The 14,838-nt window shown below is 38.9% G+C and overlaps 1 protein-coding gene across 4 annotated transcripts in view; it reads right to left on the bottom strand.

Moving 5' to 3' along the window:
- Positions 1-14,105, bottom strand: part of PPARG (peroxisome proliferator activated receptor gamma) — a 123,983-nt gene extending 109,878 nt beyond the window's left edge. For 2 of the 4 annotated variants that reach the window (XM_037802264.1, XM_037802298.1), the window contains exon 1: positions 13,104-13,731. The gene's annotated coding sequence lies outside the window, so the exon portion shown is untranslated. Of the gene's footprint in view, positions 1-13,103; positions 13,732-13,786 lie in introns of those variants that run through there. The other 2 variants (XM_037802304.1, XM_037802291.1) reach the window with 2 other exon arrangements.
- Positions 14,106-14,838: the final 733 nt, after the last annotated feature.

The raw sequence follows: 14,838 nt of genomic DNA, 5'->3' as shown, positions 1-14,838 counted from the left end.
CGTTCATGAAAGAAATATCTTCTATGAATTAGTGTTACAGAATAGGGAATCACAGCACGTTACAGTTAGAAGTCTCCTTTCAAGTCAACTTGTTCATTTCCCCTACCGAAGCAAGAATTTGTGACAGATAGTTACTGAGACTGTGAATGAGTGTCTAAAGACAAAGCATTCCACACACTTTCTTGCAAGGCTGCATTTCCCATTGTTGACCAGCTGTAGTTATTAGAATCCCTTCCTCATTCTGAGCTGAACTCTGTTTTCCTTTAACTAGAGCCTTCCTTTGACAGAGAAAGAGGACTCTCTCTTAGACAGATAAGCTCCCTAAGGGAAGGGGACAGTCTGTCTTGTCTACTGCTATAGACCCAGCATCCAGCTCAACATGCAGCACAGAGAAGTGGTCCACAAAAAAGAGTACATGAAGGAATGGCTGCCCAGGAGCCTCGGTCCCTAACTCCATTCTGCAGGGCAGTGGTTCTCTAACTCTGGGGCGAACAAAGTTTCTTTGCTTTTCAGTGTATTGCAGATACTTTTACAACACGCAAAATCATGTGCTTGGATGCCATGGCAATATAAAAGTTTGTACATGCTGATTCTCAAGCATCAGTCCACAGACCACACTTTGGGCATCTCTCACACCTGCCCTTCCTCCTCCTCCTTTCTATAAGCCCTCCTCGTGGGATGCCCCGATTTTGCAATGGCCTCCTAACTGCTTTCCCTACACATGACTGCCAACTTAAACTTCTGATTAAATCACCTCATTCTTCTTCTTAAGACCTGGAATTTCCCCCACTGTTTATAACATAAAACCCACGGTGCTTTGCCTGCATTCCAGACCTTTTATCCAATCTGACCTATAATCGACGTTTCCAAACACAGGCACTATTCACTTCCAATTGGTTGAGCTCTGCAGTGTTTCCCAACTTTACGCTTTTTTGTTTGTTTGTTTTTTCTATTCCAGGTTTTGCTATTCCAGGTTTGTTGTTGTTGTTGTTGTTGTTACACTGGAAATTCTTTTCCCCTCCTCTTTGGGTCCCAACCCCTGAGCTTTTGACGTCCAGTTTAGCTCCCACCATCTCTACGTCTTCTACTGGCCATTCACTGCACTCCACACAGATCTCGCCCTTCTCTGAATTTTTATAGCACTTATTTTCTGCCTTACCTATTTTTGCCCTTGATGATATACTGCTTTGAATTGTTCATTAACTCTTCCAACTTTGACCTAGATTCAAGGAGATTATAAATTCACACCATAAGAGCTTTGGTGGGTGGCCCTCTTAGTGCCTAGAGAAGACTTAAACACGTGTGCAATTCATTCCCTCAAAAGATACTCATTGAGAGCCTACTTCATTCATATCAGGCAATGAATGAATGGGTAATAAACAAAGGAAAGAAAACTGATGTTCGGGTCACCAATGAGAGAATGCTTCAAGCCTGCCTTAGTTCTTATTCTTCCTTCTATCATATGCTACTTTCCCCACTATTTTCCTTCTTCCTGTTGCTATTTGTGCCTACTAGGGCAATTATTTGCCCGAGGAGGAGATAAACAGCTGTGGGAGTAGGAGGCTAATGGCAGCTGGCCCAAGAGTGGAGAGGGTGCAAGTTCCCTGTATTGATCTTTTGCTAATACACTCCCACCTTCATTCTACATCCACAGATGAAGGCCTACCAAGAAGAGTGGGCGTGTAAAGATGTCACAAGGCCATATTAAAAAAAAAAAAAGTTCATCCTTTGGCTTTGCTTTTATATGTAAATCAGTTTCTCTGTCTAGTCTTCTGATTTAAAGTTGCTCATGAACGCATATCCATTTTGCAAAAGGAGAGTAATACACAACAATGATGCTAATCCTTGCAGTTGCATATGAAGTAGCAAAATAATTCAATTATTTGATATATTATAAACCAATTCATGAGCCAACACTTCTCAGCGTTTCATCCAACACTCAGCAAGACCTATGTCTGAAAGGGACCCAGTTTTATTTTATTCATGAGTATAAGACTATATATCATTTTGTGTTGTATATCATTATAAACATTTCTCCGACTGTTGTACTGAACAGAATTGGTTACAGTTGCCATTGGAAGCCTCCAAACAAGAATGTAAAACAGTGCTCTGGCCCTTAGGCCCTTAAAAACCTGTTCTTCTGACCAGAACAACTAAAAGTTCCAACATAGAATGCTGAAGTCTATAATTAACATTTTTGTCCCTTTCATATTCCATTTTACCAGCTTTAGAACAAAGAAATGGAAATCTCTTTTGGCATTAGGTTTCATGTCATTATGTATCATTAAAAATGTTATATAAACTAATTAAATTAACATTTTAAAGAGTAATTTAGGGAATTCCCTAAGAATGTGGAGAATAGTAGCACTGGAATCCTATACAAGTGATACTGAAAAAGCACAAATGTGTCCTAAAATGTGTTTTAAAGTCCCCTGTACTATAGGCAGTGAATTGGAGAAGGTAAGCATGGCATATTCCTAAGAATAAGAACTACAGTACATGATGCCTATACTCGAGGAATTAACAATTTTGCTTGGTACCCAGAACTTGCACATAGAAATTGTAAGATATGACAGTAAACAATCAGATGCTAAATGTATAATATAGAATATGGAAGGCATTCATTTACATTTCAGAGTAGACCTGCCTTCCACTGATGTTTTACTTCAGCTAAGGTGATAATTAGCTTGCATTTTCTCAATTCAAAAGCTGGTGGCGAGACTGTAAGAGAATAAATTTGTGTTGTTTAAAAAAAAAGAAAAGTTGGTGCCCAGGGTAAGTATTTCATACACATATTATAGGACAGAGGAAATCAAGCTGACAATTAAAAAATTAAATGTGCATAATAAAAAGAAAAATTAACTGTGTTTGTGTTTTGCTGAAAGACATGGTCATGCCAATGTGCTATGTTCAATCATTTATTTATTTTTTCTACTAACTTTTAGTGAGCTGTGATTATCTGCCTGTCCAGTGCTAGATGTGTATTCACCTAACCAGCATGCCTCAAGACTTAAAATCACCAGTCCCATCATTTATACGACCATGATTTTGGAGGGCAGGTTTTGTTTCCTTCAGATGCAGTGCTGAAAAGTCACTCAATGAATGTTTGCAGAGTTTGAGGAGTTGACTAAATGAACTGTGATGAAAGTTGTAAAATTTGAAAGTTTGGGTCACAACTACATTGAGCTGCACTCTAATAATACATGCCATCCTTTAGAGGAAAAAATAATTCTATTTTAAGTCATATAAATTCCTTCAAAATTTATTTTCCCCATCATCTTCCTCCAAAATTTTATGCTATTCGAATTTATTTCTAAGGGGTCACTAAGATATTTTCTGTCATTTTAATACCGGAACTGAAATGACAGACAATTTGTGAATATAGAAATTGAAAATAGCTATAAAAATAATTTGAGCAAAGGATGGTATTTAAAATAGTATTTGAGTCTCCTTTTACACAAAAATTATACTCTAAATGTTTAAAAGCACTAATAAGCTTTCAAATTTTTTATTGCGGTAACATACATATAACAAAATTTGCTATTTTAATCATTACAAAGGGCACAATTCAGTGGCATTAATCACATTTACAATATTGTACTACCATCACCTGCATACTAACAGGCTTTTAAAGAGAAAGCAGCCAATGTTACTTCCCAGGAAAATCTAAGTATTAAAAAAGTTTCAATTGGGATACTACCAATGGATTTTGTTTTACATTTTGCTAGATGTAAATAATTTTTTGCAAACAAAGTTGGGAAATAAATTCACTTGGACAGTAAACCATTTAAATATATCCACAGCGAGAACATTTGTCAAATAAACAAGCCTTCCTCAAAGTGATTTGGATTTTCAAGAATAGGTAATACCTTCCTAGCAAAGAGTGCATTCCTTCTTCCTTTGTTGATAACTTTGTTACCAGAACGGGAATACTGTAACATAATAAATACTTCATGCATAATATACTATATATATAAATTATATCATATAGCTTAAAATAAGACAATCATAAAAGATTTACAAATAACATTCAAAGATAGTCCTGTCCCCCGATCTCACACCTAGAAATGCTGCTGAGTTACAAGTCAATGCCACTACGTCCCCTCAATCACCATCTCTGCCACTGAAAAACTTTCTTCTTAAATCTAGATAACGATAATCATATGCTCCAGAGGGGATGGAATTCGCCTGCCCGGTTCATTTCTTCATCCTCATTATCTAAAACAGTGCTTGCCACTAAGTAGGAGCTCAATAGATCATTGTTAAATAAATAAATTGTCATGAAAAAGATCCTTTGTTCTCAGATTTGTTTTTTGAGGGATCATTCCATCGAATTTGCTTTAACTGAAGAAAGCTCACAAATAAATTCCAAGATCCAAAAAGTGAATTTTGTTAGCTGAAGTTTGCCGTGGCCTCTGTTAAGGATTAAATCACTCAGAAACTAGGGAGACTGAAAAAGAGAGAATGTTTAGCCCTACTGATAGAAAACTTCCAAAATGCTTTAAAACTCTGTTTCTATTTGAGATAAAATTTATTCTAAGACATCAGGCTGATATACAAGTCTGTCAAAAGACGTTCTAAAGAAAGTGCCATTATAATCTGGATCAAAGGCAAAATCACTTAATTTTCCCCTTCGGGATTTCTAAAACAATGCAATAGAAAATAATAATTAATTAATTCAAAGGATATTTCTGTATGTGTTTGTGTATGTGTGTGCACAGATATATAGATAGATCTTTTACAATGTTCACACAGGATTTTCGGAAACTGCTAACCACTTGCTATTTTAAACATCTTGTTATTTTAAAAATACTTGCACAAGTTATATCCAGGACTCTTAATAGATTACCTTTACATGCTTCTGCATCAGCTGTTATTTATGATTACAAGTTCAGCATTTTGTCAGAAGTTAGAAAACCAAATAGTAACTCTATCATGAAGTTGTTCAATTTTAGAAAAAAAATTAGTAAAATACACATTTTTTTAGGAAAAATATTGAAAGTTGGCTTTAAGAGTAAATAACTCTGGAAACTGTTTTATAGAAGCTCTGTTTGCCAGTGTATGTCAAAGATCAAATAGTTCACAAGCCCAAAGAAATCAACAAAATCAAACCTTGTATGTCTGAAAGCATTCAGAGCCTATAATAGAGAGAGGTTTTTTAAAAAATCTGATTTCTCCTAAATAGATACGAGTCAGGCAAAGAGTATGGGGGGGGGGGGTGTTCCAATGTATGAAATAGAACTAAGTATAAAATAAAATTTAGATATAACAAAGAAGAATTAACAGATTAATTCTTTCAATGTTTTCAATGACATTAACAAATTCATTAGCTAGAGGATTACTCTTTGTCTTTACTGATGATGGTCATAGACACACTAAAAAGAAAAGACACTATAAATCTGTGCTTTTAATCATCAAAGTAATATTATACTACTGGTTAACTTTTGGAAAAGAGAGGCAAACAAAAGCCCTCCATAATCTCACTCCTTTAATATAACTATTATCATTTTTTCTATCTTCCCTTCCAGAATTTTTCACACACATGTTTTTATATGGTTGCCATCAATAATGCACACACATTTTCTTAATCTACCTTTTTTACTTAACATTTTTCAGAGTTGCCAGCAGTTTTCTAAATTGCCATTGATAAAGACTGTATAATATTCCACTAGTGATTATGCCACCATTTATTAAACTACTTCCCTATTGTTGGATGTTCAACTTATTTCCAACTATGAGTTCCTTTAACACTGCTTTTATGAAAGTTGTTTACATGGCTTTTCCTATATCCTCCTCCCACACTGGCTTTGGAAAAAATCCCAGAAGTGGGGTTATAGCATCAGAGTGTGCTATATATTGCCCAATTGCTAAGTCGCCAGAACTAATTCATAGTGACATCAGAAATACACAAGAGTACAATTTTCTTCAAACCCTGAACCAGAGAATCTCAGAATTAAAAAGGACAATCACCAACCATCACTAGAAAAGGTATGTCCTTTATTAATTTAATGATAATTTAATTAATTATCATTAAACTGGAATTGGGGTTCACAAAATTGGGTCTTCTAAGTTTCTTAACAACTTTGAAGTTGTAGCCTCTGAGCCAGGAGACAGGATTCCTAGCAACTTAAGGTAAGAAGAATCAGTGATGCTTAAACCAAGAAGTGAGCCAGCTAGCTTGTCTTGACAATAACACTAAGCTTCTCTAAGTAATAAAGTGCCAAGCCAATGGGGATAATTTTACAGGATGATCCCAGGAGATCTATGAATTGTGTGTGTGTGTGTGGGGGGGGGAATATGGCAAAAATCTTAAACACAAGCAAAGGTAAGGTCCACTAAAAATAATCCAAACTAAGTGCACTGGCAAATGGGCTCCAAGCTATCAGATGGGATGGAAGGATCAACTTGGTCCAGAGGTTCTCCAATAGTGTCCGTCAGAATCACCCGGGGAGCCTGTTAAACTACAGATAGCTGGGTCCCATTCCTAGAATTTCTGATTTAGTTGGTCTGCATTTCTAACACATTCTCTGATGCACCTGATGCTGCTGGCTGGAAGATCCCACTTTGAGAACCACTGCCTTAGACTATTTCTTTATTAATTTATTAGACATTTATTGAGTACCTACTGAGCACTGCACTATATGCTGGATATACAAAGATGAATAAAACCCAGTTAGCACCAGTCTTCAAGAAACTGATCATCTAAATTTTAGTAGGTATTGTACCACTCTCATACTAAGAGCCAAAAGACTTGAACTTTGTTGAAAACAAAATTTTAAAATATATTGCCTTTAAATAAAACTAGGATGATTCTAATCAGTTCTAAATGCTTTAGGAAACTAACTGGGTATTTTTTCCACTCTTCTGTATCTGTTGACCTATGCAAAGAATCTGTTGAATAGTATCTACTTCATTTATATATACAGCATTCATATTTTTTTTTCTCTTTCTCACACTTAATAAAACGAGAGAGGCTTTATATATGTACTTTTCCATGTACAATCAAAAACTTGTTTACACAGGTAATTGTCAGCCGATGGAAAAGAAAAACATTTAGTAAGGTAAGACTTTCGGATTCTCTGCTTCAGATTTATAAATGTTAGCCAGATACTGTAAAAAAAAAAACAAAAGTGAATGACAAGTAAGCAATCTGTTTAGTCATAAGGCATGGAGGTGGTCCATGTCTGTTAAACACTACCTATTAGCTGATTCACAGAATTAATGAACTTGCTTTTGGGGTAGCTACTAAGCTTCTACTTCTAGCAGAGATGCATTGGCTTGCTACAAGTACTTTCAGAAAAAAAAAAAAAAAAAAAAAAAAAAAAGGCACACACGAAATCTCACAATCTATGGGATTGCCAAAGAATTAAGCATTATGTATAGTCCTTCAGCATATTTTTTTTTTTTGTGACTACACGGTCCTTCTGATTTCAATTAGGAAGCCACTTTAAAAGTCTGGAAAGGCTAAAACATGGAGAGACTAGATGATCTGTCTAACATCACAGAGAAAACGAAAGACATCACGAAGAGTCAACATTCAGATATTTGATTATGTTAACCAACTACTAGCTCACAACCCTAACTTTGAGATCATTTCCCAGGCAAACTGATGTGTAGGAAGAACAGCTGGTTTTCTCCGAGGGCAAAAATGGTTTGAGGAAGAAATGCAACTTCTGTTCATTTTTAAGAGAGGAAATAAAGGCATATATATGGGAGGGGGGGATATATATACCCTTTCCCATCAGTACTTTCCCCAATGTTTTATTTTCATATTTATTTCATGGGGCTGGTTTATGGAGAAATGCATCACCTTAATTTTATTCTTCATCCTTCAGAACCCCTCTTTCAATCTCCAAGGGTGTTTCCTATTCCCTAAAGGCCTTGTTCTCAGGTAGCAAGGAAACTAGGAATTAACCTCTCAAATGTTTGCTGACTGCGATTTAATGAATATTGGCATTTTAAGAGTGGACTCCACACCTTCAAATGACAAAGACATTTGGTGGGGTGGGGCCAAGGTTCCTGAGTTCTTTCCAGCATTACTGCACTGAAGTAGTTCCCTGACAGTTACATTTCCCCATTGCCCTTGCTATAAAAGAGAATTTATTTCTTAAGCAGAAAGGACAAGAGTATCCTCTTTCCATTCACTGTGCCAGGTTCTCTCTGGAAGTGGCTTATAGAGCCAGAGAAATCAGCAATGCAAAGGGGCAACTTTAGAACGTAAAGCTATTCTAAAATCCCGAGGTCTGCAGATTAGAGCAAATTCTTAGAGATCAGCCTTGTATTTTAGGACGATGCAAGCTGCTGATTGTGGGCGTTGACGTAATGTAGATCTTTTGTGCTCCTACTCAGGGTTTCCCCCTATTTCTCCACCTCCCTTACATCTACCTCCACCTTATCTGTGCTAAACTGGGAAAGACTTCTTGCCCAGATTTACGCTAATGTGAACTCTGTTCAGAAGGTCAGAGAACTTGTGTCAATAAGACTTATTCACATATCATAATTCCCCGAGATGAGTCCATAGATTCAAGTATTTAAAAGAAAAAAAAAAGAGCAAATAATTTAAAACTAGAAATGGATTGATTTCCTGCAATCAATGAAGTGGCATAAAAACATTTTCTAAACAGATACTGAATAATATTGCCATTGAACCAAACCATTATACAAGCTAGTTTCAATCCTGACTGTTTAAGGTGTAAAACCTATTTTAATTGATTCATCTTGCACGCTTTGATTACTTTGGGTCTTTCCTTTATACCTGAGAAATCAAGAGTAGAGAAAAGAAATGCACTGCGCTCTGTCCGACGAGATTTCCCGGTTGAAAATGTCCTGGTCCCCGTGAACAGCTAAAGACACAGTCGTGATTTTGAGAAAGCCCAAAGTGTACTCTAGAGGAGTGGGAGTTACAGCTGCTTCCCTCTCCCCACCCCCAAAGGGAAATCCCCAGGCAGGAGGGGGACACTCCACCTACAACCCTTCCACATCCCCACCCTGTGAACAGTGGTTTGCCATGCACTGTGTCATCCAGGCCTGAACAGGGTAGATGCAGGCGATTGTCCTTCCCCCCAATTTTAACACTTCACAAAGAAGCCCTTCTTGGCCAGGCCACTAGCTCTCAAAGCCCCACTTGGGCTTGGCTTCCACTCTGATACATTCGGTCCAAGTCTCTTACGTTCTTGCATAGTGGACGCTTCACAACAAAATTATTATTTAACAATTCATAAGGAGAATTTAAAATTTTTTATTTAGATGATGCATGGTTAATTAGATAGTTTCCCAGTTACTCCCTACTAGTAAATTGGTGCATTAGGAGTCTTCTTAACTTTTCAAGGCATTACAAGACTATTTGGTTATGGCTTGTTAGAAAGACACCCAATTTTAACGATAAGAACAAGTCACTATTTGTTCTGTTAGGCTGCAATACTCAACCATCTTCTGATCTAAAGGAAAAATAGGCCTCATTATAAAACAAACTTGCTGCTGGGTAACATACATTAAATATTCACAGGGTATTCCATAAAAATATGAAAAGAATAAAACTTTATCAAATAAAAATGCCTTCTAGATGCCTTAGAGATACAATATTGACACAGGAGGCTCCATATCGTGTCTACAAATGACTCACAAAGATGGACTAAAAATAGTTATTAAGCTGATTTTTGTCCAAGTCATCCAGGGAACAGAAAACATAATTTTAAATTGAATAATGATGAAATGGCTCCAGAAACATTTTATAAGTTGATCAGCACATGGCAAATATTATCTTTGATCCATTCTTAATAATAATCTCAAAATTAGTACTAGGGTGAACTATTGACATTTGTGAAAGAGTTAGATATGACGTAGATATCCGTGAGGGTTCTCTTTAAAATAGCAGTTCAATTAAATTCAGGACCAAAGTCACATCATTTAAGATATGCAGGTTTCCTGATAAAGTCTTAAAATCATACAAAGGAAGCACAGAATAATGGCTGCAATAATTTTCCCATACACATATGAGAAAATAAGAGTTAAAGAAGATGACTTATTCCAGCTAGCTAAATGTAAACAGTCATACTGTGAGTTAAATGCCTGGTATTATAATATTGACATGACATTGTCATGTCAATATGAAAAATATGAAGAATCTTTAAATCTGTTTTTTAAAATAAAATAATTTAGATGTGTACTATTATTGGTGATGGTTGTCTTAACATCTACAAAAGTTTTCCCCCAAATTTGGCCAATCATATTTGAGCCAGTTTCTTTCCAAGAACCGTTCTTAAGTGATTTGGATAAATAAAAAGTAAAGCATAGCATTTTCATTAAATTACAACTTTAAAACATTTACTATACATCTCCCCCAATCTACCTCTGTATTTGAGAAAATACAGATAGAAAATAAGAAACCTCTAGAAGATTGCAAATAATCTTCAATTGAAAATTAGCATTCAGTATGCTATTATATGGATTATATATACGATATGCTAAGGCTATCTATACTTGAAAGATGGCCAAGTCACAGAACTTACTGTACTTTTGTGGAGTCAAGTTAGATCTGTTTCGAAGGACTTTGTAAGCAACTAAAATCACTACCCTTTGCTTGTAGGCCTTGAGATAGAGTAAGGAACTGCTCAGAAGGTGAACTAATGTGGAGAGCTACTAAGAAATAAGGAAAGCAAGCTAGAAATTCAATTTAGCAGCTTTTAAAAGGTGGGGGGTGGGTACATGGGTTTACCCTTATAAATCAGTGACTTAAATCAAGCTTTCTTGATTAGAAGATTTTTTTAAAACTCCTCTCCAACTAATATTTACTTAGTGGAATCCTATAAGACTGAAAACTTCTTCCAGTATATTTGCCACATGTATGACAGATATTATATTCCCAAGTTTAAGCGAGAATGAATTCAGCAGAAGGACACCTGTGAGTTAGAAAAATCAAAATTTTCTATCCTATCCATTGGGCATATATAGATTCTGTGACAGAAGTGAAAGTATGGGCCAGGTGTATAAACATTTGGAAAGTACTATTTTAACATTTTTCCCTACTTCATGAATATCTCCTGTTATTAAGCACCATTTCATAATTTGAATACTAAATGAAATGTCAATACTTTTAATACTTTTACATGTTTTCACAAGAGCTTTGAGAGCTCTCACAAAGCTTTGAGAGGCGTAATTAATCCTGATAATGAAAGTTAGTGACAAATATCCTTATTTTCAGAGAACTATAAAAGAGAAAATAAGCATTTGTTTATATTCATATAACTTATTGATAAAAAGCAATTAGCCATGATCAGTAATGCATTTCTAATTCATATTACTAAAGTCACACTTTTTCTCCTGTAGAAATTTTAAATGTCTTAGGGATTCTGAAAGTAATATTGTTTTTTGCTAAACAGTAATTTATTGTTTTTTTTTCAAAGTAGTTCCGAAATACACAAAGCAAGGAACAATAAGGAAATTAGTTCCTTCAAAGAAAATAGTGTATTATATTACTAAAAATAGTATTATCCATAATATTTTCAAAGTACTCTAAGTTTAATAAACAATAGGATACTGGAAGACATACCAGTTTTAATTTTTTTAAAACTATATTCTTTCAAATTTAAAAGAAGGAGAAAACAGTGCCCCAAAAATCTCCAAGCCAGGAATTCTCCAAAACTTTATTCTTTACCGATGCCAAAAGTAGTGATAACTTTCATGGCTTTACAGTAGTTCTTGTAAAAGCTGTAAAACAAATTTTCAATCTGAAAAAGTTTTTGATTTAAAAATAAGAGCATCATCAGTGTTTTTTTTTTTTTTTCTTCCTCCAAAGACTTGCAAAAGGTTGAGATGGTCACTAGTTGATTCTAAGATCTTTTAAAGTAAGATATAATTTCCAGCAAGTTAAATATCAAATATCATTATCATTTAAATAAAGGAGAAAAATTATGTGAAATACACTGTAAGACAAAAATGGATGGTTTCGTAACAAACCACTTTTGGCTAATACGACATTAAATTTTTGTATATTAAAATGAATATTGAGGGGTTATGGGGCCCATATTTAACTCCAAAGTGAATCCGATTGAAAATATACAATAAAAAGATTATTTTAAAACTTGAAAAGATTCTTTTTAAATAGCACTCCAAATGCCAAGTGGTAGGATGATGAGATTTTCTGTAAAATTTTCTTAAGAGTGGAAGGTATTTTTCTTTTTTTAAAGAGAGACGCTGCAGTGAATATCTATGTGTGTCCGTATTGAGAACAGAAGGTATTTCTAAATTATCTAGCACCATCAAGGTAGATATGCTTTCAATCAGCAATTGATAACTTAGTTAAAGACTGGAAGACTGCTAGAGAACACCTGAAGTCTGCCGGAAGGATAACTCAAGTTAAAATTCATTTCATGAATGGCAAAAACAAAACAAAACAAAAAACAAAAAACCAGTAGAGTTTAAAATGTACTTCAAAATCAAGAGTTTCTCCCGCACTGGGCTTCATACATCTCAGTTCACCATCTTGTCTGGTTTTGTTTTCAAATAGTAATTTACACAACTGAATTTTACATTTTGGCCCCCTTCTTGAAAAGAAAAGAAGAAAAACTTGAGATTCTTCCTGACAGACTACTATCTTTCAACTTTATGTCTCCTAAAATAATTGTTGACACTATTTTACCAACACATAGCCTCAGACCCAAGTGAAATAGATTCTTCCTGTAAAAACAAGAGCATTGCATAATAATAATAACAAACCATTCCTGTCCATTTTGGACATATCACCAATACATTTCAACAACACGCGATTACAATGAGTGGACTCACCTAAGAAATGGAAGTTGACACGCAGAACTTAGAAATGCAGCTTTCTGATCCCCAGCAGAGGGAAAGGACCCTTCTTTACCTAACACAACTGACCTTATATAAAACCAGTAGATAGGTTACTCCCAGTAGCTGCCTCCTTACCTTTGGCTCCTCCCAAAACACCAAGGCATAAAGTACTACAGTCGCACACCCACCTCCCACACCCAACACTGAGAAACGTGATTTCTGTGAACCTCGTGTATCTCTGCCCACTTCCATTAGACTAAAAAGAAGCATTCGACACACGGTGCACTTACGCGCACACAATACAGCGCATTTACCTTTTCCCAGTGCCTGGGGGTGGTGGTGGTATGGGGAATGCATTCTCCATCCCCTGCAACCGGTTGGAATCCAGCCCACGTGCCCGGCCCCTCCACTTGGCCCAGAGCCAGCATCATGCTTCAGGGTGTAAGAGGCCAGGTGACCCCCGCCGCGGCCCTCCCTTCACTGTCACCACGACCCTGGGTTGTGGCGTCCGACAGCCGGTCCTGTGGGTTCTTCCGCAAGAGGAGGCACGCACCGCCGCCAGGGTGGCCACACTCGGGATTCCGCGCTTCTACGCGTCCCGGGACTCCCTGCCCCCAAGATGCCGTCGAGCGGCTCCCCGTGTGCTCTGTCACCCCAACACAGGCGCTCCCGGGAGGGGGCCTGCCCCTGGAAGCCCCGGGACACGCTGTCTAGTGTCTTCCCCAGCCGGGAGCGCAGTTCTCGGTCCCCGGTTTCCGTCTCCGTTTCACGCGCCGCCCTTGCGCCCCGCTGCCCCGGGTGCTCTAGACCGGGGCACGGTGTCAGGACGCGCCCCTCGGCCCGGGGACCCGCTGGGCCGGGGACCTGTCAGCACGGGACCCCGTTCTGTCCCCGTCCCCTCAGCCTGAGGTCCACCGCGACCTCTGCGTCCGCGTCCCCCCCGCCGCGCATCCCCTCGCCCGCGCGCGGCTCCCGCCCCGAGAGCCCCGACTCTGACCTGCGGCGGCGGCTTGGCGCCGGGTGTCCCCGCGGCCGCCCGAGCGCCCCAGGCGGCGGCTCTGGCTCGGGCTCGCGCTCGGGCTCCTCCGGCTGCGAGTGCGCTCGGGCCCCGCCTGCCCGTGGCAGCCCCGGGCCGGGGGCGGGCGCGGGGCGGGGGCGGCGGCCACGCGGGGCGGGGGCGGGAGCCTCGCGCCGCCCGTGTCCCGCTCGCGCCCCCAGCCCGGCCCCGCCCCCGGCCCTGGCCCCAGTGCGGGCCGAGCCGGCGGGAGAGCCCGGCCCCGCGCCGGAGAGGCCACCCCTGCGGCGGGAAGGCGGGAGGGCGCGCGTCCCTCCGCGTCCCCGCCGCCCTGGTCGCCCAGGAGGTCCCCCTCGCGATTGCGGCTCCGTTTCCCCGCGCGGACTACCTGGTTTCGTTTGTTCCTCACCACCGCCCCTGGGAGGCGACCCAGAAAAGTTCCCATTTTCAAGAGGACTGAGTCGAAGTTCAGCAAGATGCCCAGGTCACCTCCAGGTGTGTGGGACTCCAGAGCCGGCCCCTCCAAACAGGCCGGTGTTGCTTGCACAGTATAGTCTGCAAGATTTAAAAACAAAAATCGAACAAATAAGCAAACAACAACAATAAAAACTTTTCAATGACAGTCTTTAAAAAATAACAAATAATTAGAGCTTATTGGGTCCACCTGGTTTTTAACCCCAGGACACTGCACACTTTCAGCCCTTCCCCCGCCCCTCCTTTCGCATTTGTAATTTACATCGATGTTTTCCTGTCACTTAGAGTCACAGAGTTTTACTTTTAATCATTAAAGGCACTTCTTAAACTCATTAACAGAATTTCTTAAATTCTTCAACAATGTTGCTTCAACTGAGAGACCTAGATATATGGGGGTTGGGGAGGGGGCTGCCGGGAATCTCAAGTTTTCCAGTTTGGGAAGTTGTTTGGCGCGTGCTGTCTCATGAATTTGCTGGTTGGATCGTGGGCAGCTGCAGCCTTCCCTATGGCGACCTGTCCAAAAGCAGTTGACAGATGTCCCACCAGGAAGTCTCTGGCCT

Source organism: Choloepus didactylus, chromosome 1 (genome assembly GCF_015220235.1).
Source record: "Choloepus didactylus isolate mChoDid1 chromosome 1, mChoDid1.pri, whole genome shotgun sequence".
In the NCBI taxonomy this organism is placed as follows: Eukaryota; Metazoa; Chordata; class Mammalia; order Pilosa; family Megalonychidae; genus Choloepus; species Choloepus didactylus.
The sequence above is the reverse complement of the archived record's forward strand: the minus strand, read 5'-3'. Positions and strand labels throughout refer to the sequence as shown.